The sequence below is a fragment of the Aquarana catesbeiana genome, linkage group LG01 (genome assembly GCF_042186555.1).
Source record: "Aquarana catesbeiana isolate 2022-GZ linkage group LG01, ASM4218655v1, whole genome shotgun sequence".
Taxonomy (NCBI): Eukaryota; Metazoa; Chordata; class Amphibia; order Anura; family Ranidae; genus Aquarana; species Aquarana catesbeiana.
The window spans coordinates 200,507,749-200,535,329 of NC_133324.1; the positions used below are offsets into that span (position 1 = coordinate 200,507,749).

General features: G+C 43.2%; 1 protein-coding gene across 2 annotated transcripts in view; it reads right to left on the reverse strand.

The window, feature by feature from the left end:
* Positions 1 to 27,581, reverse strand: part of DTWD2 (DTW domain containing 2) — a 463,405-nt gene that overhangs the window by 261,078 nt on the left and 174,746 nt on the right. The gene's annotated exons all lie outside the window — the stretch shown is intronic.

The window sequence follows — 27,581 nt, forward strand, 5'->3', positions numbered from 1 at the left end:
TCGACAGTTTAGTCCCTGACATAACATCGTCTACTGTTTTGATACCATTACAGGCCCATATAACCGGGTCAGGCAATTGTAGGAAATGGGAGAACCTAGGATTAAACCATAACTGCGCACAAGATGACACCTTGCACCTGGAGGGCTTTCAAATTTTATGGGCCTGCCCCCAGGCCTTTAAGGTTGTTTTCTTCGAGTCAGTGACTCGTAGCAACGCCTGAGGCCCCCTAAAGATCAAAATTTAAGTCCTTCGTATGACCCTACCAGTGAGGATTCCAAACCAGTAGCAGCGTCTCCATCATCTCCCATTAGCTATCTTCTAGCAAAGACCATCTGGCCCACCAGAAAATATTTGTAGAGATCCAGTAGAACCAATCCCCCTGCCCCCATAGATTCCTGTAGCATTCAAATCCCAATGCGAGATGATGGCCAAAGGAGAGGACTAAAGAGACCATTAACTTTTCTAAAAAAAGGAGTAAGGTATCCATACAGGAACATGCCTCAGAAAATACAGAAACTGGGAGAATCTTCATTTTTAATAAATTAGTAAGGACAAACGCTTCCTTGCTTCCATTTTCATTTTGAACATCGTAAGCAAGCGTAGGTTCAAGGTAAGATAGTCAGAGACAGTAACAGTAATTTGTACCCCAAGATCATTTAAAATGGACACCATGTGTAGTGGAATGCTGGGGTCTACCCAAGCCAATGTTTCGCCGTCGAGAGGCAAGATGGAGAATTTAGCCCACTTCACTCTTAAGCCAGGCATAGTTGAACCGGGAAAAAAATATCCAGTATCTGGAGCACTGCTCTCATGAAAGGGCCAAGGTCACTTAGAAAAAGAAGGCGGTCATCAGCGTAAATGGTTACACACTCCTTTATCCCTCCCACCTCCATAGCTCCCACATCTGCAGAGGATCAAAGCCATAGGCTCCATCATTAAAGCGAACAAAGAGGGTGAGAGAGGGGTGCTCTCTCTGATGCCCCTGTCTATTGAAAAAAAGGATGAGAGAGCCTGGTGCTTAAAAGCTGCCTTAGAGTGTTCATAGAGCAAGGAAATCCAACGTAAAAGGTTCTGGCCAAACCTCATGTGTTAGAGTATCTTTCGCATAAACCCCAAGTCAAGTCAATGAAGTGATGACTTTTGAAAGTCTGATGGCAAATACTTTGGTCAAAATCTTCAAGTTCGTATTTATTAGAGCTATTGGTCTATAAGATGAGTGCACTGTAAGATATTTAACAGGTTTGGGCAGGGGTATATGTTCCTCCAACATGGAGTCAGGAAGAGTAGACCCCTCCAGACAATGCTTGAATAAAGAGTGCATCCTAGGGATCATGAGCTCAGCATTCGCCCTCTACCACTTATTTGCTGAAAAGGACATGTTCACTTTATCAATTTCCTCCACTGACATTTCAGCATCCAGAAACATCCTGTCATCCCCAGTTAAACTGAAGTATGAATTGCTCTAAATCATTTACATAAATCATATATCATGCCACTGTATTTTGTCTTTTTTTAATAAAAATCCTCAAAAGTACCTTATTCCTGCAGCGCTGTGGTTACATGATCTTTCCCTGTCCTTTGGCATCCGCAGGGAAAGATCCTTGAGAGGGACTTCTATTATTACAGTATGAGTGTCTGCACAGCCCTGATTGTTTTAATTCCATGACTGGCACAGCACCAAACTGTTTTAGAAGAGCAATTTAGATTAAATTATAATTAAAAAAAAAAACAGTTTTACAGCTCCCAATAAATCTTTATTGAACATCCCATCTGTATTTTTTGGTGCATTATCATGGTGTAGGTAGAGTCAAAGATGACTGACACTAGCTTTCATTTTGTTCAGACGGCATCTGCATCCAAAGTTCTTTTTTTTTTTACTTTACAGGTATCAGTAATTACATTAGATATATTTAACCACTTCCATACCGGGCCTATTCTAGCACTCCTCTGCTACATGTAAAAATCCTAATTATTTTTGCTAGAAAATTACGCAGAACCCCCAAACATTTTATATATATATATATATATTTCTTTTAGCAGACACCCTAGAGAATGAAATGGCGGTCACTGCAACTTTTTATCTCGCACAGTATTTGCGCAACAATTTTTCAAATGTGTTTTTTTTGGAAAAAAAACTGTTTCACGATTTAAAAAATAACAAAACAGTAAAGTTAGCCCAATTTTTTAATATAATGTGAAAGATGATGTTACACCGAGTAAATAGATACCCAACATGTCAAGCTTTAAAATTGCGCACACTCATGAAATGAGTACTTAAAAATCTCTATAGGCGCACTTTAAAATTTTTTACAGGTTACATGTTTAGAGTTACAGAGGAGGTCTAGTTTCAAATGTTTTACAGGTTACATGTTTAGAATTACAGAGGAGGTCTAGTTCTAGAATTGTTGCTCGCGCTCTAACACACGGGGCGATATCTCACATGTGTGGTTTGAACGGAGTTTACATATGTGGGCGGGACTAAAGCGTGCTTTCACTTCTGAGCGTGAGCTACCGGGGACAGGGGCGTTTTAAATTATTTATTTATTTTATTTTACTTCCCTTGTAATAGGAATTATTCGTGACAGGTCCTCTTTATGGAGAGATGCGGGGTCAATAGAGATCTCTGACGGTCATAGAGATGACTGGTGACCATCTGGTCACCGTAAATCCCTATGCTCGTCAGCCGGCGGAGGGCGATTCTTTCTCCGGATCCCCGATGGCACGGGAGAGCCCGGAGAAGCACCGGATGGCTGCGTGAGAGGGGGATGTCCCCCCGTTGCCTGTAAGAACGATCAAGCGGCGGAACTACCGCTATGATCATTCTTATGATGCACAGAATCGCTGGCTGCAAACAAGGATATCTGAATGATGCCTATAGCTGCAGGCATCATTCAGATATTCCCACTGAAAGTGGTAAATAATGAATTATATTAAAACGAAGATTTTTTTGTGAGTTTCTTGGTGAATGTAGTCCTTTAGCATACTATATCACACCCCATAGTGTTTAGCAATAAGAGAACATGGAGGAGGAGGGGGGAGGGAAGTGTCATTTATCACTCTGCATATGCCCACATGTGTGACTCTATAGTCACATGGGCTATGCAGATCAGAAAAAGAAAGAAATGAAGAGCCTATAACTGAGCATGCTCAGTAGAATCCTGTCTATATTTCCATCGCACACATTCCTGGATCACAAGGCTCATCTGTAGCGGGTGCTGTAGTGACTACCAGCTGGATACTGGATACATTGCAGATCAATGCACATATTTGCCAGCACGCCATGGATCTTCAAATGCAGTCCAAAGCTTTCATTGCAGAGAAATCACATCACAAAAGAACAAGTGCAACACTACAGAGCCACGCAGGACCCCTTCGTCAGGCATGTGATAAAAAACGCTCAGTAGAGGACACCAGCTGGTCTACACAATCTCAGCCTGCAATGGGGGCATAGAGAAGATGGGACGGACAGCTGAAGGCAGAATCAACCAGATATATTTCACTCTACACAAAACAAATGTTTTTGTGGCTTTGTCAGTATGCACACTGTAATATAGCATGTAGTGATGTAGTATTAGACATGAGAGTCAAGAATGACCTAAGGGGCCATAGACAGTCCCCCCCCCCATTTGATTACAGGGAATACTGGTCAGGGTCCGCTGACCAGCTACTAATACCGCTAGCAAAATCTTAGTGAGCTAAGAAACTGAGGCCCATGTTGATATTTCAGGATAACCGGGTCTCATAATATTGGACGAGTCCAAAGAGGTGTCTAATATGCCATTATAGTTCACTACAAGGATAAGAGGTAGATGCATGTACTGTGCCAATTTTCCCACTATTTCATAGAGTATCTGAGGCTAGAACAGAGAAGCTATATAAACATTCACCAGAACAAATTTATGAGCATAGATGTCTGCCACCAATGCCACATACTGCTCCCCCGGATCGGAAACCACCTGGTTGATGGTATAGGGCAGTGATTTACTAATTAGTGTGGCAATACCCCTGGCCTAAGAGGAGTACATGGCGTGGAGCGCCCTTTGAATCCAAGTACGTCTCAACACCAATACTTTGTTACCATCAAGATGAATCTCATGGAGGAAGGCAATATGTGGTCGTAGGGACTTTGGGTACTGAAAAATCAAAGGATGTTTAAATTTGCTATTTAGGCCTCTGACATTCCAAGAGATCATACACATCTTATCAAATAGTATGAGAGCCTGGACAACATTCACTAATTTAAAGTCTGTTTTGTGATAGGGGACCATGTTACTGAAGGCCTAACAGGCAACCAGGAAACCAGACAATAGACGTTGCATCCAGAGAGAGGCGTAAACAATTACAGTGGCCATAATTAACTCCCTGCTACTACAGTATACTACACAACTATGTATGCAGCTTTATTCCCAAAACTAGAAACCCCTCCCCCTAAAATTAATACATATGAAGCACAACTGTGCTAACCTGGAGAGACCTTTCCCTGATAAGAAAAAAGGAAAAAAAATACTATTGTCCCTAAACACTCTGTAAGGCCTAGAAGGAGTCCAAAGCAAGAAGAGCCATGGTTGCTCCCAAAATCACACCAGTACCCACATAGGTTTCCAATGAAAATTGCATAGAAGGCATATAATAAAAAACTAGGACACCGACTGACGGTGTCACCAAAAGCCAGTACATTTCTAAGGCCACAATAGGAACCACATCAGATCAGTCAGTCATAAACCCAGGGACAATCCAGAGCGTGGATTTCAAAATCAAATAGTGTCAAACTAGTCACTGGCCTCCTGTCTCGAAAAACTTGACCGACCCCTGGTGTTGAACTATGAGTCCGCTAGGATACAACATGCTATATTACAGCCCCTTATCTCTCTGCTTCTGGCATACTTCCTGAAAGGATCTACTCTTTGTCTGAATCTTGGTCGAGAAATCAGGAAACAGCATAACCCTGGCATTCTTGTACTTAGGTATGCTTACAAGCTTCTGCCAATATGGTGTTCTTGTTGCAGAAGTTCAAAAAATGAAACAAGAAGGGTCTAGGAGGGAAGCCAGATAGTCTTTTCCCCATAGGGAGTTGGTCTGCCAGCTCCACCACATAGACGAGCTGCATCTCAGGCATAAAGAAGTTGTCAAAAAAAACTCTCTGCAAACACCACTGGATGGTGGTCCTCCGCACCCTCAGGTAAGTCCACCACTTTGATGTTATTTTGTGCGGATTTTCCTCATCATCAACTTTAACAGTTATGCCGCGTACACCTGTTCGGACATTCTGACAGCAGAATCCTGGATTTTTTTCCGACGGATGTTGGCTCAAACTTGTCTTGCATACACATGGTCGCACAAATGTTGTCGAAAATTCCGAACGTCAAAAACGCAGTGACATACAACACGTACGACGAGCCGAGAAAAATGAAGTTTTTCCCGCCACTCACTTTCACCTAGAACTGCTCCCCCCACTCTCCTTTGCTAGCCCCTTCACCCCCCCCCAGCAGCGATTTCCTTCCCCACACAAACCCCATCCCCTGCAGCTACCTTTAAGAAGCCAACATCCCTCCTCTGCTGCTCCCGCCGGCTTCAGGTCCTACATTGGGCTTGGAGGAATGCTCAGGCCGCATGCCTCCTTCCTCTCTCATCGCCTGCAGCTGCTGGCCGCACTGAGGTCCGGCGATCTGACATGCTGAGAGCGCAGGAGGGGGGAGCGGTGCGGTACATGTGTTTACCATCCCCCCCTGTAATACAGTGGGTAATACAGCGATCACTACAGATCACTCCTATATGTCCACTGCCAGATGATTGTAGTAAACCACGAGCAAGCCCCGCTGTTCTCTATGGGGCAGTCAGATGAAAATAGACTGCATGTCTATTTCCAGCCAATACCATCAAATCCAATATGCTAGATGGAGGGGGAATGGGACCCCCACCTGTCTGCTTTTAGCAGACTGGATCGGATGCAGGCGGGTATAAACAGACACATGTCCATTTATATATGTCACTCCATAGAGAACAATAGGTGGTCCGATTGGGCTTGCCTGAAAAAGTAACAGGCAGAGCTAATCGGTCTGCTTGTGTGAAAGGGGCCTAATGAATGCACAGGTGTTCTGTGCATCTCTGTGCAGGCAGTCCCATAGATATAATTTGAAATGTAGCAACTGCATGAACAGAGCCATTGCTCCCAATTTAACATCCATGTAGGTCCGCGTGCATGTCCCTAAACTCACACTGTCTGTGTTCGGGGTCGGGTACCCACACAGATGTCAGATTGGGAACAGCAGCTATGCCTGTGCAGCCATTGCATCCCAATTGGCATAAATGGGACTGCCTGCATGGGGATGCATGAAACACCTGTGCATCCCATGCAGGTAAACATGGCCCTCCATGGGCGTACACTTTAGTATGCCACATGTGACCATGCTTTAATAGGATTTATGCGTAATCTGTAGCACTTTTTTTATTCTACAGGTCATGTGTTTTCAGAAATGTCTAGTATGAGGGGTCTTTTCAAATTCTGAAAGCTGTAAGTGAAAAATGGTAACCTCTGGATTTTTCAAGTAAATTGTTTTTATTTACAGTTGTGTACCTTCAGTTTTCACCATTTCACAAAAAGGTGCAATTTAGAATGTACAAATATTTGTAATTTATTAACTCAATACAGTTTTAACATTTATATTTACTAGGAATTTAGCAGGAATGTTGTACATTTTGCCATGTATGAATCCACTGTTAATGATTTTAGTGTTTTTTAGGCGAAAAAAATTGTTTTGATAAACATTTGCGAAAATATTGTGTAGCACCTTCTTTTTATTTTACTGGTCATGTGCTTTCAGAAAATTTATGGTTTGGTTCACAAACTCTGAAAGCTGTAAGTGAAAAAACCTCCAGATTTTTAGATACATTTTTGCATACGTCTGAAAAGGCGCAATTTAAAATTTACAAACATTTGTTATTGATAACTCAATACAGGTTTAGCTTTTATATTTAGAAAGAACTTAGGAGGAATTTTGTAAATTTTGAAAATTTGTTGTTTGAATCTGCTAATAATGATTTTAGTGCATTTTTAGCAAAAATATTGATTGGTAAACATTTGCGCAAATATCGCGGGGCCTTAAAAATCAGTAGCACCTTCCATTCATTCTACTGGTACTTTGCTTTCAGAAAATGTATAGTTTGTGGGGTCTTTAAAAACTACGAAAGCTGAAAGTGAAAAATGAAAATCTCCAGATTTTTAGAGAAATTTGATTATTTATAGTTTTGTGTACGTTCAGTTTTCACCATTTCGCAAAAAGGTGCAATTTAAAATTTACAAGTATTTGTTATTTATTAACTCAATACAGGTTAAGCTTTTATATTTAGCATGAATTTTGTATTTTTAGCAAAAATATTGGTTTGGTAAACAGTTGCCCAAATATCATGGGGCCTTAAAAATCAGTAGCACCTTCTTTTCCTGGACCTCCCCATGTCAGCCTACTATGGGTCAGCTCCGCCCCCTCTGACCCCTCCAGGACCACCTCTTTCTTAGCCCATAAAGCGTAGCTGTCTGCCCACCCCAGTGTTCTTTTTTCGTCCTCGCTCCGGACGCCTTTTAAAGTTTATTTTTATTATTTTTTCTTTCTTTTTTTTTTCTCCATCCACCATTCATCCTGTTTGAGTTCAGCCTCTCCCGGTTCAGAAGACCCCCCCATATAGGCTGTAAATCTCCTGAGGAGGTGGGTTCCTGTGGTGCTGGGATTGTACAGTCCCTGACAAAAGTCTTGTTGCTTCTCTATTTTGTAGAAACTCCTGCTATTAACCTGACTTTTAATTAATCAACTGGTGTTAGAAATAGCTCATATGAAAAGCTAAAGCCCTCCCAAATGATGTTTAATGCACTGAAATAAATTAGTTTCACTGAAAAAAAGATTTATCATTTAATCAAGACAGACAGGTCAAATTTTGGCAAGGCAAAAGTTTTGTCGCCTATACAGAAATTGAACAACTTTACTGAAAATCCAAAAATATGTCAGCAAATTAAGTAGTGGTGCTGTGAGATCCAAATTTAATATCTTGTATGACTTCCATGAGCTTGAAGGACAGCATCCATGCGGTTTGGCAAGGATTCATACAATTTATTGATGAAGTCATCAGGAATAGCAAAGAAAACAGTCTTGCATGCCTCCCAGAGTTCATCAATATTCTTTGGTTTCGTCTTCCATGCTTCATCTTTCATCCTACACCACATATGCTCAATGATGTTCATGTCTGGTGACTGGGCTGGCCAATCCTGGAGCATCTTGATCTTCTTTGCCTTAAGGAACTTTGATGTGGAGATGGAAGTATGCGATGGAGCACCATCCTGCTGCACAATTTGGCCTTTTCTATGGTTGGGAATATAAGAGGTAGCTGAGATTTCTTGGTATTTTAGACTATTGATGTTGCCTTCCACCCTGCAGATCCCTCGCACACCCCCATACTGGATGTAACCCCAGACCATGATTTTACCTCCACCAAACTTCACTGTTTTCTGGGCTCAATGCAGGTTGCAGTAGGTCTCCTGCAATATTTGAGGCGACTGGGGTGTAATTCAACAGAAGATTCATCTGAAAAATCCACTTTCTGCCACTTTTCCAGAGTCCATCCTTTTAGCAAGCTGTGGCCCTTGTCTTTTGTTTAGTGCTGGCTTATGGGCACTGATTCAACCATGGAGGCCATTTCGAGACAGAATCCAACAAACTGTTCTGGTTGACACAGGGACTTCAGGTGACCAGGTCTTGTGGAGCTCTGCTGCAGTGGAAAATGGGCTGACCTTGGATTTTCGAGCCAGCAAAAGGTCCTCTCGAGCAGTTGTCTTGCAGGGTCAACCTGACCTGGCCTTGTCCAAAACGTCTCCAGTCTCTTCAAATCTTTTTTTTTATCCTCTGAACTTGACGCTGAGACACATTGAAGGTGTCTGCCACATCAGCAGTGGATCTGGTCTTCAGCCTCTTGATAATCAACACTTTAGACTCCGGGTGAATCTTTGGCATGTTTGCAGAGGTCTAATTGCAGTTGAGAAGGTCTAGTGTACTGGTGTTCTTTTTATACACACCTGAGACCTAATTGATCCATTATTAGTCACAGGTGAAGCTCATATAACAAGGCGTCAACACTTATGTCTTGGCAAAAATTGACTAATGGGCTTTACCAAGCTGTGAATATTAGAATACTTTTTGTCAGTTTCGTTTTGCACTGAAACATTATTACAAAAGCTGTTGGGATTAAAATGACCCATTTCTTGTAACAAAATCTTGATTAGAAATATATTTTAGCGGCACTTCAGGTCAATTTGTACACAAGCGACAAGACTTTTGTCAGGGACTGTATGGTATAGTATAAATGACTGTGTATTACTGGCAAAGGTCACTGGCAGTATAAATGACTGTATATACCTTCGTTAGGCAGGTGCTGGCACTCTCTCCTTCCATGTTTTAGTGTATTCAAGCAGTGGTTTGGCTCGCTCGGACTTGTAGTTTACCACCTCCACATGTATTACTTTCAGGAAGCTCAGAGTTGAGCAGGTGAGGTCAGAGGCAGCTTGCTCTTTGGGTTGCCTAGCAAACACCAGAATGCTCACTGCTGATTTGCAGCAGGCTCTGTCCTCTAGCCTAATCTCAGCCTCCAGCTAATCAATCTGCTGCTCTGCTCTGGTAAGCCTCCTTCCAGGACTCTCATTGCATACTGCTGTGTTACTTGTCTGTCAGAGTGTTTTTATTATCCTGTGCCTTATAGGTCTGGGGAATTTTGCCTGCCTGCCTAGCTGCCTTAGCACTGAAGATTCGGATGGAGAAGTTTATTTTAATTGTATTTAATTAATTTATTTTTTTTGTTTTAAAAAAAAAAAAGTTTATTTATTTACTTATTTTTTTAAAAAGAGAGCACATCCTCTGTGTTTTACAGAGAGAAGGGCCCAGTGCGAGATAAACGCCCGCAAAGAGGTTCCAAATCAGCATCCAGCTTCAAAGGAGTAAAAAAGGGACTAGATATGACAAATCATAGAGTCGCATGCAGCTGGATAGATGCCTGTTGTCACAGAATTCCAGATCTCCCTCGCCCTTACCTCACTTTACTCGCTCGGACCCGAGCCAAGAGATGCCAAGACATCAGAAAGCCTCTAGAAACAGCACATCCGGGCGCAGACACAGAAGAAGATCCTCTTCTTCGGATAGGTCTTCATCGCCAGCCCAGGCAGAAGAAAGATCCTGTTGGGCCTGCTCAACTGAGGTCCTCAGAGAAAAGTGGGTATGTGCATCTTGCTTCAAGGAGGCGGCTCAGGACAATGCTGCGAAAGCACGCCAGGTTAAATCCTACATTAAGCACACAGTTAAGGAAGGGTTAAAGAGTGTTTCAAGGAATCCTGCTCATCCTGCTGTATCTTCAGCATCTGCAGATTCAGATCATGTGTTTTCAATGCGTTTTAACTCTGAAGTCGATAGCGGTTCGGATCCATCTGAGGCTGAGATGGTCTCGGAATCGCATACGTTTGATTCTTGCATTGGTTCCCCCCTTGGTGAAGGCTGTTAAGGATGAGATGAAGTGGCAGGAAGAATCGTCACCTCCAAAGAAACAGCAAAGATACGACCCGTATTTTAAATAAATCGTTACCTTCCTTCCCATTCATTTCTGTAAATGAAAGAAGTAATTGACGATGAGTGGGCGGGGCCTGAGAAGAAACTCAATGTGCATAATAGAGTATTGAAGCTGTACCCCTTGGGACACTAGGTCTAAGGTGGATGCTTCATTGCGTAGATTTGCCCACCACATTACGCTTCCGCTGGAGGATTCAGTCTCTTTTAGGGATCCTATGGATCGCAGAATAAATGCAGACCTAAAAAGGTTGTATAGTTTGGCCGGAGCAGCCTGCAGACCGGCGGTAGCACTCACTTCTGTGGCAGCAGCACTTAGGCTGCTTTCACACCTGTGCGTTTTTGGTGCTTTTTTGCGGATTTGCACTAGCGTCCATTTACCATGGTCTCCTTTGGAACACGTTCTGTGGTGCAGGTCTGCGGAATACAGGGAGTGCTGGGAGTGCATGGGTGTGAATCCAGCCTTATAGGGCGTACACACGGTCAGACTTTGTTCGGACATTCCGACAACAAAATCCTAGGATTTTTTCCGATGGATGTTGGCTCAAACTTGTCTTGCATACACACGGTCACACAAAGTTGTCGGAAAATCCGATCGTTCTGAACGCGGTGACGTAAAACACGTACATCGGGACTATAAACGGGGCAGTGGCCAATAGCTTTCATCTCTTTATTTATTCTGAGCATGCGTGGCACTTTGTCCGTCAGGTTTGTGTACACACAATCGGAATTTCCGACAACGGATTTTGTTGTCGGAAAATTTTATCTCCTGCTCTCCGACTTTGTGTGTCGGAAAATCCGATGGAAAACGTCCGATGGAGCCCACACACGGTCGGAATTTCCGACAACACGCTCCGATCGGACATTTTCCATCGGAAAATCCGACCGCGTGTACGGGGCATTAGAGTGTGGGTAGCAGAGCTGGTGGATGGATGTTTGGATGAAAGTCTGGGAAGTGGAAGTTTTTCTCCTTTGCAGTTTTCAAGACTGCTGTAGAGTTTGTGGCTGAAGTGGCTCGACCAGGTCAAGATGACGGCTCATTCCGTCACAGCCCGCAGAGCCTTATGGTTAAAGCATTGGTCGACCGATATGGCTTCGAAGCACAGTCTGTGTTTGGTTCCATTCGATGGGAAGCTACTCTTCGGAAAGACTTAGAATCAGCAATTCAGCGGGTTTCCAGCAGCAGATCTTGCCTAATCCCAAAAAAGAGAAAAAGACAACAGCAGCCATTTCGGTTTAACAAGAGATCCAAAAAAGGATTCAGAGAGGCCAGTGCTTACAGGTAGTTTTTCAAACAGTGGAAGGGAGCTGGTTCAACCTTCCAGAAACCTTCCAAGCCCAGGGCCAACAAAGCTTCTAAGTCCTTCTGAAGGTGTCTCCGCTTAACCCTCTCAAGTAGGAGCAAGACTAGCCCAATTTGAGGGGGGTTTGGGCGGACAAATTACAGGATGCCTGGATTGTAGCCGTCATTCTATTACGTTAACGTCTGGAGTTCAGGACAAGGCCCCCTCAGACCTTGTTCTTAGAAACTGGAATTCCTACGGATTTGGAAAGGAGGTAATGTTTGCAAGGATATATAGGGGAGCTGTTGGCAGCAAGGGCCATCCTTCCGGTTCCAAGGCACGAATTGGGTCAGAGTATTTTCCCCTCTGTTTTTGGTCCCAGAGGCTTCAGGGGGTTTCGGACCAGTTTTTGACCTCAAAGTCCTGAATTCTTACATGAAGGTTCCACCATTCAAAATGGAGTAATTGGAAACGATCATTTCGGTTGTGGAGTCAGGAGACTGGATGGTTTCCATCGATCTGGCGGATGGGTATCTTCATGTTTCCACAGACGCATCTCCCCATCGCTTTCTCAGGTTTTCCATAGAAGGCTCTCATTTTCAATTTTAATGTCTCCTATTCCGTCTCTGCACGACTCTGACAACATTTTCAAAGCTACTATCTGCTGTCTGTCAAATTAGCTCCTTCTAGTTCATGTGAATTTCACCTGCAAAACACTAGCTTGTTTCGGCTGATCAACTTTCGAAAGAGCTAGATGCATCCGACCCAATAGTTGGAGTATTTAGGAGTACAATTCGACACGGATCGGAGTCATGTTTCTCTTCCTCAGAGGAAGGTCCAGGAGACTCAGTCTCAGACAATAGCAGTGATGGCCAGGCCTTCTATGATGGTGAAGGAATGCATGCAGTATCTGGGGGTTCTATCAGCCACAGTTCCAGTAGTCCCGTGGGTCAGGTGGCGCAGAAGGAGGTTTCAATGCAACTTTCTTCTTCAGTGGAATCATCACTCCTTGTTCCAGAAAATCTATCTGCCAATTCCGATAATCTGGTCACTGGTTTGGTAGTCAGTAGCTCGCAATCTTTCCCGCGAAGTTCTGTTGAAGGCCTCAGAACCAATAGTGGTGACGACTGGCAGACTGCAGGGCGCACTGCCTGGGACAGCAGGTTCAAGGCCAATGGAACCTTTGTTGGGAACCAATCCTGGGATTGGATGCTGTCAGATGCGCTCTCTTAGTGTTCCAACCTATGTTGTGAGGTCGAGCTGTCAAGATTCCTTTGGACAACAAAACTACGGTGGCTTATGTGTATTTTCAAGGGGGCACAAGAAGTCCCCCTCTCCTTCAGGTGGCATGTCAATCTTCCTATACGCAGAGAAGAATCTCGGCTCTCTTACAGCATCTTATCTCCCAGGACCTGGGAATGTTTTAGCAGATCACTTGAGTCGAGGCTTTGGGGATCACAACAAATGGGGCCTCAACCCTAAGTACCTACGCAAGATCTTCAGGGTCTGGGGGATGCCTTCGATAGATCTTATGGCATTGGAGGAGAATTGTCAACTGCCTTGCTTCTTCTCCCGGGCCTGGCATCCACAGGCGTTGGGTCAGGGTGCTCTGTCCAGGTCTTGGAACTTCCCCTTGGTGTATGTGTTCCCGCCGCTTCCATTGGCTCTCAAAATCCTGCTGAAGATTCAGAGAGAAAAGGTCGCAGCAATAGTAGTCCTATCTTTACTGGCTCAGGGAGCCGTGGTTCCCTCTGGCTTGGAGGATAAAGTTGGGCTCACCAATCCCACTGCCTCCTTGTCAAAATCTCCTTCTGCAGAGAGGGGCCTGACACCCAAACCATGGGAGGATGAAGTTAATGACTTGGAAGTGAGAGGGGGGCTTTAACTGGCTTGGGTCTCTCGGGCGGTGTAATGGAGACATTTTAGGCTCATAAGAGTTCCACGAATATAACCGGATCTGGAATACTAACATTTTGGAGTTTCTGCAGAGTGGTCTCTAAAGGTTAGCTTATAATTCCCTGAAGGGTCAAATCCCCACCTTGACTGCTATGTCGTGTACAAGATATGCTCTACATCCATTGGTGATCTGATTTTTAGGGGCAGCCATAGAAATCAGACCTCCATTGAAATCGTTTTTTCCAAAAGAGGACTTAACACTGGTCTTGGGAACATTGCTGGTTCCTCCGTTTTATCAAGATTTCTCTTTTTCATTATTTCTTTTAACAGTTTTTTGTTTTTGTTTTTTACTAGCCGTTGTCTCAGCCCGAAGAGTCTCCGAGTTGTGTGCCTTCTCATCTAAAGAACCATATTGTTTGGTGCTCCTAGACAAGATAGTACAGGCCGATACCGAACTTTCTACCTAAGGTGGCCACATAATTGCGTATCAACTGGGAGGTCATTCTCCCAGCCTTTCCAGGAGATACAGCTGATGAGTGGAGTAGGTTAGACCTGGTCTCTGCGGTTTCAACCTACCTGAAATGGACTAAAAGCTTTTGAAAACAAGATCAGCTGTAGGTTTTCCCAATGGGGTATGCCAGCAACATCCAGAGGTGTGTCTTCCTGATTTGTCAAGACCATACATATTGCATACAAAACGCTGGGCCTTCCTCCTCCTCCAGAGATCAAAGCACATTCGACGTATGGTATGGCAGCATCCTGGGCAGCATACGCGAAGGTCACCCCTGAGGTAGTTTGCAGAGCAGCAAGCTGGAACACGTCCAACACCTTTTATTAGGCATTACAGGCTTAATTTGGCTTGTCCGCCTGAGGAAACATTTGGTTCTATGGTTATTACGGCGGCTGTTGCCCATTAAAAATTTGAGTAGCATTGCATTGAGGATTTGGCTTATTTTTTATTTTTTTTTGTCTTCCCTCCCTTCTTAATATTGCTTGGTACATCCCATAGTAGGCTGACATGGGGAGGTCCAGGAATAAGGAAAATTGTTATCCATACTTACCGTAATTTTCCTTTCCTGGATCCTCCCCATGTCAGCCGGGGGATGCCCACCCAGTTTATCCGTTGCAAGGTGAGTTTTTTTTTTTTGAACACTGGTGTGGGCAAACAGCCGCCCTTTATGGGCTAAGAACAAGGTGGTTCTGGAGGGGTCAGAGGGGGCGGAGCTGACCCATAGTAGGCTGACATGGGGAGGATCCAGAAAAGGAAAATTATGGTAAGTATGGATAACAATTTTCCTTATTTTCTCTACTGGTCCTATGCTTTCAAAAAATACATGGTTTGGGGGGTCTTTAACAAACTCTGAAAGCTGTAAGGGAACAATAAAAACCTTCAGATTTTTAGAGAAATGTGGTTATTTACATTTTTGCGTACATTCAGTTTTCACCATTTTGCACAAAGGCATAATTTAAAAATTACAAATATTTGTTATTTATTAACTCAATACAGATTAGCGTTTATATTTAGTAGGAATTTTGTAAAACGTGCTGCGTTTCGGTCTGCTAATAATGATTTTAGTGTATTTTTAGTGAAAATATTGCTTTGGTAAGCATTTGCGCAAATATCATTGTGCCCTAAATTTGCATACAGAAATAATATATTGTTTGGAGGTTCTAAGTAGTTTTCTATCAAACAATGCGACTTGTAAACGTGTGTGAGAAATGTACGAAATGGCTTTGTTTTGACGTGGTAAAGCGTATATATGGTCAAAATTTAAAATCATGTATTGATTTCCACATTGTATTTCAATGAATTCTACCCTGCTTCCTTAATCTGAACAATTTTGAAGTTAGTAAACTTACTTTGTGAATATCCCATGTGGCAGGTTGAGCCCGCGCCACTGTTTAAAATGGCAGAATAGCAGTTTAGGCCAGATCGTCAACTCGTTCTAAGGGATGGGTGTTTCTGTGGAACCCAGTGCCGCTGCCGCTGCCGCTGCCATGGCCACCAGACCAGGTCCGCATATTACCTAACGCTCCAGGATGGTGAGCAGAATCACACTCAAGCGTTCCTTATTGGATCCTACTAGCTTCAGTAGGGGGTTAGTGTATGGGCTTAATTGTTTATGCTCCTAAGGAGGCCTTCACGATCTCCCCCATGGGGGGGATCAAATATTGGCACCTCACAGTTTCGTCACAACCCTAGTTTTGAAGGGCCTATTCTACAACAGAACTCCAAATTAATGGCTGATACCCCTTCTGAGAGCTACATATTGTGCCCTCCACCCTTGTCGATCATAGAGAGGGGCATTGTCCCCAGGGCACACCGTTAATCCTTGACAGGGTCACCCACGTGTTTGAGTGGAAATGCTCCCCCCACATTTGTGAGATCTCGGAGTGGCCACCCCTGTGAGGGTTTAGATAGAATAAATGAGGTGCAATTGCACCATCCAGTCATTTGACCAGTTTGTATTGCTAGTACCTTTGAAATGTTATGTTACTGCTCGTTTAACTGATCATATATTATTTCTGCTATTATTATTGTTTCTAGTCTGAGCGTTACTAACAGACATCTAATTTATGGCCTATATATGTGCTTCTAGTGGGGCGGGGGCTCCTCGTCTCAAAGTGCCTTACCGCTACCCACTCTAGGCCTTCTCTGCCCTGGTGGTGGTAGAAATGCTCGTGTGAGCATTAGTTTTGTTACCCTCTTCCCTTCTTTTCCTTCCTGTGTCACTCCTTTTCCCCTCTATCGCTTTGCCACTTACTCTCGGCTTAAAGCGGAGTTCCAGTAAAAAAATTTTTTTTACATTAATCAACAGCATTTAATCTAAATAACAACCTTTGGTTTTTTGGATTTTTTTTTTTTACTCACCTTTTCAGGCTAGTGGGTCCTTCGTAATCTGCCTCTTCCTCTCAAAGGCACCTGACGTCATTTCCCTGGGAGATGTCTGTCATTATTTCCCAGGAGACACTGGGCAGTGCCAAGGGCTTCGTTGCCATCACAATGGGGGCGGGCACTTCCAACGCCAACGCCCGTTGTGATGGCAACGTGAGAACTCAATGGTGCTGCGAGCCTCTCATACTGCACATGCGCGAGAACGTATCCCAGAACTGTATCCTCGTGGGCTTCACATGCCCACAAGCAAGATGGAAACGGCCAGGACAAATTAATAAAACTTTATATTTTATAATAAAAGCGGAGATCGGGGGACGAAATTTCTAAAACAAGTGCAAGCTAAAAGTGAATGTTATGATCTTAATAAAAGTTTTGAAAAATTAAAAATTAATACTGTCAGTGGAACTGCGCTTTAACTAAGCAGTTACTGACTTTCCTTCCCCCCCCCCTTTTTTTCTTGTTTTTTTCTTGTTTTTTTTTCCCCCTTTATTTCCCCCCCTCTTTAGCCCCTTTTGTCCTCGTCCCACTAGACCTCTGAGGTTTCGTCAGGAGCCTGTTGGCGACACACCAGCCATGTCAGCGAAGAACAGCGAAGATTTTCTGGTATATCAAGGGGCAAAACTCACCTGAGAAATGAACTAGCTGCCTCAAGGAACTCTGGAGACTAAGAGCGCATCTAGTCTTTTCCAAGAGACCCATTTTAGAGCAGATAAGATCCCTAAACTTTACAAAACTAAATTCCCGCGGTCTATCACAGCCCGTCTCCATCTTCCAAATCTCAGAGGACTAGTATTCTGATTGCCAAGTCCCTTCCATGGCAGATGACAGACGTCCATCGGGACTCAGAGGGCAGATTCCTCCTGCTGAAAGGGAAAATTTACTCCCACACTTTCACAATGGCGAACGTATACCTGCCCAAAACCAATCAAGTAAAAACTCTTGAATCTTTTCTCTCCACTCTTGATTCCTTCACGGAAGGGACCCTTATCTTAGGAGGGGACTTTAACGTGACCATGGACCCCCGCAAAGACTCCTCAGCGGGACTGCCTTCCACCCCTAAAGGATCCAGACTACGCCTCAAAGAGCTTCTCCACTCACATCAATTAGTTGACATTTGGAGGATCTTTCATCCTCCTACTCCAGAATAGATTTTTTTTCTCATCAAACACTCCACCATTCCTCTAATCTCCAAAGCCGACATAGGACATATTGCAATTTCAGATCATGCACCGATTATATTAGAAGTTACCCCCCAACAATAATCTAGCACACCAATATGGCGTCTAAATGAATCTCTGTTAAAAGACCTGGAAATCACAGCAGACATACAGCACGAACTTAGTGATTATTTCGCCACAAACTCAGGATCCGTAGAAAACGCCCTTTCCCTGTGGGCCGCACACAAGTGTGTTCTCCATGGGATCTTTATTAAGCACAGACACGCGTCCAAACAACGCAGAACGAAAACACTAGCTGACCTTCTAGATAAACTGTACACTCTGGAACGAGCGTATAAACTTAATCAAGACCCTGCACTGTAAATGGAACTTACGAAAGTGTGGGAACTGATTAGGGAACACTCCCTTTACGAGGCCAAACATGTTCTTCTAAGGGTCCGTCGCTCATACTATGAATATGGCAACAAGTGAAGCAGCATGTTGGCTAGAGCATTGAAAGCCCAAAATAGTAAATCATTTGTCTGGGCATTGACTACCTCTTCCGGCGCTAAAATACATTCAACCCCAGAGCTAGCTGAAGCATTCCACAAGTTTTATTCGGATTTATACAATTTGAGATCTACTCCCTTGGCCTCACAACACACCAGTATACTTTCTGAAATTGACAACTTACCTACAGGAGGCTCAACTTCCTAGGCTTACACGGGAGGAAAGGGAATCTTTATCCCAACCACTCTCAGCCGAAGAATTTGCAATGGCCATTGCGGTCACCCAGCCTGGGAAGCCCCAGGTCCAGACGGCTTCACGCTTTCATACTATAGAACCTTCCAATCAATACTCACGCCTCACTTCTTAGAAGCCTTTAACGCCATCACAGATGGCCATAGTCCCCCCCTCCGAGTTACTCGGTGCTAACATCTCTGTCATTCTAAAACCAGGCAAAGACCCACTACAATGTGCCAGCTACCGTTCCATTTCGCTTTTGAATTGCGACGTTAAGTTATTTACCAAAATCATCGCAACCAAATTAAATGTCATCATGCAGCGTATTGTACCCCTCGATCAAGTAGGGTTCATCCAATCCAGGGAAGCTAGGGACAACACCATTAAAACCCTAGATATCATTGCATCAGCTGAGAAACTCAACTCTCCTCTGCTTCTTCTATCTACAGATGCCGAAAAGGCCTGCGACAGAGTCAATTGGACCTTTCTTTTTGAAATCCTCAAATGTTTTGGTATGCCCGCCCCAATCTTGTCCTGGGTAGCTGCCATTTATGCAAACCCGACGGCCACCATTAGAGTCAACGGATTCAATTCAGACTCCCTCGTAATCTCTAATGGCACCAGACACGGATGTCCCCTATCCCCCTTCTCTTTATACTGACACTAGAACCATTCCTTCAACACATACGTAATAATCAAGATGTGAAGGGAGTACAAACTACGACATACCACCACAAAGTGGCGGCATATGCCGATGACCTTCTTTTTTATATCATGGAACCCCTTACCTCTCTGCCCTTCCTACTACAAGAACTGAAAAACTATGGTGCTCTATCCAACTTCAAGGTAAACCTCCAAAAATCTGAGGCTCTTCATGTCTCCCTCCCAGACCCTACTCTGAAAAGCCTACGGCCTAACTTCCCCTTTAGATGGGTGACTCACAGCATCCAGTACCTAGGGACAAAAATACCAGCAAATCTAAACTCCATATTTAAATTTTCAGCCACTATTGGCCTATTTGTCCACAGATTTGGCAAGATGGAATGGTCTAGCCCTATCGTGGTTCAGCCGATGTAACGTACTCAAAATGAATGCGATACCCAGACTTTTATATCTATTACAACCCCTGCCTATTAAGATCCCCCAAACGTACTTTCAATCGGTTAGATCCGCCTTTACTAACTTTGGCGGGGAAACCCCCCCCGACTCGCCAGAGCACTTATGCTCCGGCCTAAACTTAAGAGAGAAATGGGGGAATGGGGCTCCCAGATCCGGCTCTTTACTATACAGCTGTCCACATGAACAGGGTAGTAGACTGGTGTAGGCATAGCGCCACCAAGCTATGGGTCTGTTTAGAACAAGATTCTGCACAGGACCCCATACAGGGCCTGCCTTGGGCAGGGAAAATTCACACTACCCGCCTTCTCCCATCAACCCATAATTAGACCCACTCTGATTGAATCCGAAAAGTTCTTTAAACGTTCTTCACTCAACAGTTTCCCGTTCTCGGGTGACACCGATAATATGATACCCCAAGTTCAGTCCTGGATTGTCAGACCCAGCATTTAACACTCGCCACAGAAGGTCTTACATGCGTCTTATTTCCTCTGCACAAGCAGCTGGATTCCATGCAGAACCCTGTTTATGGGCTCAGGATCACAGTTTCTGAACCACTGGCGAGCTCACCAATTATCACATTTTCTGAACCCAAGCCACACCTCTTTCAGAGGCCTCTCAGCCCGTTTGAGGAGCTCTGTCTGGGGGATGGTCTGATAAGGAAATCCTTGTCCCTTTCCTACGAAGCTCTACTAGATCTCTATGCGCAAACGGAACCTCCCTTTCTTTCCAAATGGGAAAAAGACCTTCAGGTCACTTTTACGAAACAACAAAAACATAGGATTCTCTTCTTCGTTCATAAATCATTGATAAATAGTAAGTACCAGGAGACCACTTACAAAATCATGACACGGTGGTATAGAACCCCATCTGTACTAGCCAAACTATTCCCACAATTAAGAGAACAATGCTGGAGATGTGATTTCCACAGGGGCACACTTTTACACATCTTCTGGGAATGCCCAGGCATCCAGCCATTCTGGCTGCAAGTCCTCCAACTGATCCACAAATATAGTCCATGATTACTAGTTACTACTTTCTCAAAGGTTTCAAAATTTTATTGATTGCACAAAACTGCTTTTTTCAATCCTATAAACAGATAATGGTAATACGCTAACTGTTATTACCATAACTGTGATATAGCATGGCCAATTATCTGCCTGTAATTATCAACTTTTGTGCATCCGTCAATAAAAAGAGAAGTAAAAAAAAAAAAAAAAAAAGCTGACCATTCTTTATTTTTTTTTAAATTACCTTTTTTTTCCTTTTCCTTGACTCACTCCCTGCCTCCATTCTCGACTAAGCGAAAATGAGGTTTTACTCTCCTCCTGCAGCCTCCTGGGATACCAAATGTCACATATTCAAGGAGTCATTGTTTTCCACTTTCCATGTCTGTATACATATTTCTCTATAAATGTTGGAAAGTAATGCCTCCTGAATATGTGACATCAGTATCCCAGGAAGCATTACATTCCACAGTTTATAGAACAATATATAAACTGACATGGCACCAAATCTTTGTCTGTGCAGGTGCAAGATCTGGCGCTAGGCCACTGGGAGGCCTGAAAGTAAATTATTACAACATAAAAGTGCACCAGAGGTAAGAGGGAAAAAAAGACTAGCATTATTATTGGGAGAGTGAGATTTTTCTTTAATGGCACAAGCAGATAGAGAGTTCAGGGACTGCTTGTTTTAAAGCTTGTGTAGTGATTGTTAAGAACATAATAATACGTAATATAATAATACTTAATGTCCATAATCTGGGAAGAGGTGCACAATAAAGTGAATCTGAGCTTTGTAACTGAACAGTAAAGCAAAAACTTAATTTAGATGTTGGTCTATGTGCTGATTAATCTTAAATTCTCTTTGGTCCCTCAACAATCAGTTAACCTGTGGGTGTAAGAAGAAGAATTCCTGTATAAGCTCAAAGCCCATATGATCAGAGCTCATTGCAAGGCTAAGGATGGTCTCCCTGTGCCCTTGTGTCAGGGCTGCTGCACATGCAATTGATGTGGAATACAGACCAGGACATGTGCATCCATCCTGTGGTCATCTTCAAAGGGGCCTTAGATGTAACGAAACTAGTAGGGCGTGGCTACGCATCGTAAGCCATCACTCAGTCCGCCCCATGATTTGCACGGGTGTTTGCTATTTTTATGCCGGCTTTTTTATATTGTATTCACGGAGCTCACTTGTTGTGACTCCATTGTTTTAACTAGCAATAAATTCCAAAACTTTATTACACCATCGGAGCCCCTCTTTTGTTTTTTATCCACCTCCCTTTGGGACAAGTGTGCTTGTCACTCCCTCCCCCCCAGGTGGACGAGTTGGTAGAAGCCAAGCTGGAGACGCACACTGTATGAGCTGGATCCGGACATCATCCATCCACAGTCCCTGCAGAGGGCAAAGTCTGCCTGCGTGTGAGACCTCGCCAGAGAGGAGGTCCATCATTGAGGGTAAGGGTCCACCTTTTAATACTGTGGGACTATATGAGAGCTCTTATCCTCATTTCCCTCCCTCTCCATATATATGTGCAGTGTCTGACTGGTCGGAAGGTGGATGCTTCCTCCTGCTTCTGTGAAATAACTGTTTATGTATGGGACTCCCTCTCCTACTGTTCATCATAAGAACTTTCGCTCCTTGGAGTATTTCATCTAAGGACTGTTCCTTATCCATTTGGTTTGTGAAAACTTTTCTTGAAATGTTATGACACTTTTTAAGCATGTTTTTTTCACAGCTTTTTACCATTTATTAATTATCAATATTTTTTGATGCACATTTCTGATTTTCTTACAGGGATTTAGATTATGTATTTTTTACACAGATTATGTTCATTATGAGCGCACGTTTGTTTTCTCTATTATTTTTATTGTACACAGGTATTGGTGTTTTATTCGTGCAGCTTTAAGTGTTTATATTATTTTTCAGCGCGTTTTTTTTCTTTTATTAAAGCGTGGAAAGGTGCCAATATGGCAAGGGTTATGTCCCATGAGTCCCCTGCAGTCTCTGCCAATCTCTTCCTCTGAATACCATTTAAACAGACCCGGACTGTCCACAGGGCACACCGGGCATTTTCCCAGTGGGCCGGGGCTGTGGGCAGGGCTGGGACAAAGTGGGATCGTTTCACATTGGTCACAGTCTGTGACTGAGTAGCAGATCACCTGTGCCATAGACTTGTCGAGTCGCAGCAGTGTGCCGAGTGCGCTCCTGCACCCGACACTAGCTAAAACGGGGGTCACCGGGAGCCGCCGGATAGATCACAGGCAGCCCAGTCCTTTTCCTAAGCCTTCGCTGCTCTTTCACTGGACAGCGGCCAGTATCACAGGGCTGGATGGGGGCAGGAACAGGAACTGCTTGAGTTAACTTTTCACATTAAACAGTATGTGATTAGTTGCCGGGCGATCCTAGCAACCAATCACCAGCACCAATGTGAGTAGTGCGTGTACTTATAATGCTTAAAATTTTAATAAACATGTTCAGTTTATACCAGATTTGTGTAGAAATTGTGTTGATTTTTTTAAAACTTTAAATGTACAGAATATCAGCACCTATTACCGGCTATCGGCCTGAAAGGAGGGCGCTAATCGGTATTGGCCCTGGCTCTCTGGGCTCTCTCAGCTACCCTGGCTCTCTCAGTTCTCTGGGCTCTCCTCCCCTAAGACATTGAGATTCCCTCTGTCCTCTGGACTTGCCTAGTCATCTCAGCTCTCTCAGTCTTCCAGACATGCTTAGCTATCTCGATTCTCTCAGCCCTGTGGATAATGAATCTCCTGTCTCCGGCATGGAGTACTGTATCTTGTGCAGAGCACAACTGTTTCGTAACGAGTGAACTGAGCTAGGTTAATATAATCCTAACTCTTTAAAGTCTCACCTGTTCCAGAAATACCAAAACTCTGAGAAAACCAAAAGATCAGTTTACTCCTCTTTAAATTGATTTTCTAGAGCCCCACGTGCTGCATAACTGGGAATCCTGCCTGACAATAATGTGTACAGGCTTGGTGGCCACAGCTAGTCGCTCAAAGGTGGCAAAAACAGCTAAAGGGATTAGCAACTGTAATTCACACCGGGCCAAATTGCCCATGCAAATGTAGCCCACTTTAATTTTCTGGCCAGAACACAGACACACACTCCTAGAGTGTCTGTACACATACTGCTACCTGGTATAGCACAACTCTCCTAGTTACAGATTTATGAGAGAGCACTGGATGTGTATAGGGTCTGATATCACATATGCTCTGTATGATGCAGTAACATTCTTCCTTTATTGCTTCCTGGAACACAGGAACAAGGTATTATAGTTGGGAATTGCACCCAAGAATTAGACGACACTAGCTTAGTGGGGAAGAGACTCTCTAGGTGAATCATTGGGACTCGCACCTGTTATTTCTTTTTGGTGTGTAGGAACTACTTTGTTACTGCACAGTTGTCAAGGGCCCCAATTCAGACTCATGAGCTCACCGATGGACATGTTTGGAGGTTGTGTTGGAGCTAGCTTAGCTAGATAGGTGAAAGTCAACTGATATATTACATTTTCTGATGTTCCAGTGGCAACACTGCAATTCCACTTGTAATTATTGAACTTGTTGCAATCTTTGCATTAGCCATTTTTCTTTTTTTTTCAATGTGAAGACACGGATGATTAAAGATGCATGTTATTTACCCCTGTTTCACTGTGTCATAGGATTTCAAGGGTGTCACCAGTAGGAACTGCACCCCCATACTTATCAAAGCCAATATTTATCTTTTAGCACAAGTAACCCATGTTAAAAACATATTTTCCCAGTTTTCAAAAACAGGGAAAAAAAAACTTAGAGACATTATGGATTTTTGAAATCCTAAATAACTCAACCCGTTGAATGACAAAGATAACTGGGTAACTCCATGTTTTTCTCTGTCAAATTGCTTAAACACCGCATTACGTATAATGTGTACAATCAATAAAATGGGACAACAGTAGCACAAGGAGTACCTCAACTCATATCTCAAATAAAAACATGAGAGTTTTAATAGCCACAATGCTGGTTTTTGTTGACTTCATGCTTGTATAATTCACAAATGCATGCTGAGAAAGGTGTGCTCTACAAATCGGGTGGTGAAGTTCTCTTCTGCCACCCAGAAATCCAGCAAAGCATAGATCTGGAAAACAAATTTGGTGAACTCGGTGCTGACATGTATACCTGGTCTCTAATCTAGACTTTGGAGCACCTGTATAAAACTGGTGGTAATGCAGGCAAGTTTTAGTGAGGACACTTTGGAGTACCAAACATCACAAATATTAACTGGCTTGCAGAAAACACAGACAAATAAGCTCACATTTGACATGCAGGCAGCAATCAGATTTACCCAAATGAAGAATGAGGGGGAAATCAACAGGTTTTAGACTAGTAATGGTTAACTTTTGGCTGTTGAGGACCCCAAGTACCAGCATGCCCTCTCCAGTAACTGTTCTTGAAGTATCACAGTTGAGCTACAAAACTTAGTACGCCCTACCAGCCAGCAGCTGCTGAACAAGGTTTGAGAAATCAGAGTCCCAGCATTTATTGCCAGCTAGCGGGTACTGAGGAGTCAAAGTTGAGTGTCCCACCAGTATCTAACAGTTAAGGGAACAGAGGATAACTAATGTCTACAAAGCCCTAACATTTAGCACCTGTTAAAGAACCAATCCTGAATGCCTAGGACTATGGCTCCTCAACAACCAAAGGGTCACAAAGCTGCCCAGCTTTAATTTAGATTGAAACCTGATAACTTACATCAGATAGTTTTGTTGGCTTCCTTCCGAACAATTAGACTCAATTAAAAATCCCAACATAGTGTTACAAAGGCACGAAAAAGCTTTAAGTCAGATTTTAGGTAAACTGCCACCAACTAGTTCTGACATATCTGCTGAAGAGAATTTTATGAAACATGGTAGGACAAAAATAATAATAAAAAATGGTTTAAGAGTTTGATAAAATGAGACAAATTAATAAATACAAGCATCTGGCTTTTTTGTGATCCAGTTTTTATTTGTACAGTTCCATCGCAAGAATTGAAACCCTCTCAATATTGAGAAGGGGATGACTGGTGCAGATGGCTTTCTGGCATTTGAAATAGACAGATCAGTGGACTTCCCATCCACCTGCCATTAGCACCACAATCCTTCAAACTGTAGTTGTTGGGTTTGTGTCCACAGAGTTACGAAGTTCTGTTTGGTTCTAGTGGTCTGGTTGGCATCCAGTACCTGAGACGATAGCACCAATCATGTTGAACAGCAGATGGTGGGAGGTTGAACACAGGAGAGCAAGGTTCAGAGCAGGCTTGGTGCCATTAAAAATAAATAAAATCGCTTATAAGGGCTCTCCCTATGAAGAGTCACAGAAAAAAAATGTTGCAGTTTTGGCAACGTTCACAGTTTTGTCATACTCCATCCTGTGGATGTAGATACACTGGTTGAGGACAGAGTTCCACCTCTACAATTCATCCACTGTCCGACTGCGGCTTTTCTTTACCACAGTATTATGCAGCTTCTCTAGCTTGTTGTGGTCAACAATCAAAGGTAGCTCTAGATCAAGGTTCTAGTTCAGTTAAAGATCCTTGTATTTACAGGTGCACAACAGGGATACAACATACTCAAAGGACCAGAGTGGCAATCTAGCAGAAGCCAATATGGCTTCTTTCTAGAAAATCATCTTTGAGCCAAAGAACTCCTGGGAGCTCTGATGTTTCCTTGATGTGTTTAGGAAAGAGGTTATGCGCAGAGATGTAAATTGGCATGCTTTTTATGCCGATGCTGCTTTATCTCTGCAATGTTGTACTACATGTTTACACACAAACCAAACCATATCTTGAAATAGCGTGACTCTAGCATTTTTTATTCAGGTGATAGAACAAAACCAGCAGACAGCAAAAAACGGAAGGTTGTATCAGGACAGTTACTTCCAGTAACAAATGCGTGACAAGACAAGACACTCATGGGGTTCAGATCTACTATGACAATGATGGGAATGACAGTCTTGCATCCAGTAGCTAATTAAACTTCTTGTAACAGCCTTTATACATTCTCATAAAAACACTCGCTTATCAGACAAAAGATTAAATTGCAAAATCCTTTAGACAGCTGTTAAATCTGTCCTGAAAGACGCAAACTAAGTGCTCAGGCTAAAGTGTTCTGAGCTTGGAGAACATCCTCTGAGTCTCATATACATCAGTTTAAAAAGTATCTCAGATAAGTCATTTAATCAAACTTTATTACAAAAAAGTATTTTAAAACTATATCAAATGTATCTTCCTATTGTTCCCCAAGAAATCTCAGAAAAGTAGATATTAGACCAAGTTATGCTATGGGAGCCAAGCAGTCTCTACAGAATTCTACTTTTTTTAACTAAAGGATTTAGTGTGTAATAATTGAATAACCAAGTGTCCTATTAGCTTTAATCAACTCCCTTTGTTTAAAGTGTAAGGCCACTTAGTGGGCACTGATGCCCTTATTGGCACTGCACTGACTGTGTTTGAAGTCGTTCATTGTCAAATCTGGTTCCAAAAAATGAACTCACATTTTAAATGCCAAGGTCATTGTCAATTTTGGTTCTGAAAAGTGAGGCTAAATTTTAAATGCTAAAGGAGTTTCTAGAGGTCTTGCTATTATGGGCAGGCCGATTGTACCATCAATTCACTAGCGTACAACCAACATATCAGATTTCTAGCATGCAATTATTGCCAACAGCTATACCCGCTAGCAGTAATCACTGTGTTCTCCCAGCACACAATAGCTCAGCGGGAGCGATCCCCTCATCAACACTGACTGTGTTGATGGGGAAGGCGAGCTATTTTTTTCCTGCAACCCGTGGTCTGCCTAACATTAAGAGAGTAGATGGATGTACTGCCTTGTTGCATGCTCTCATGGGGTATTTCTACAGT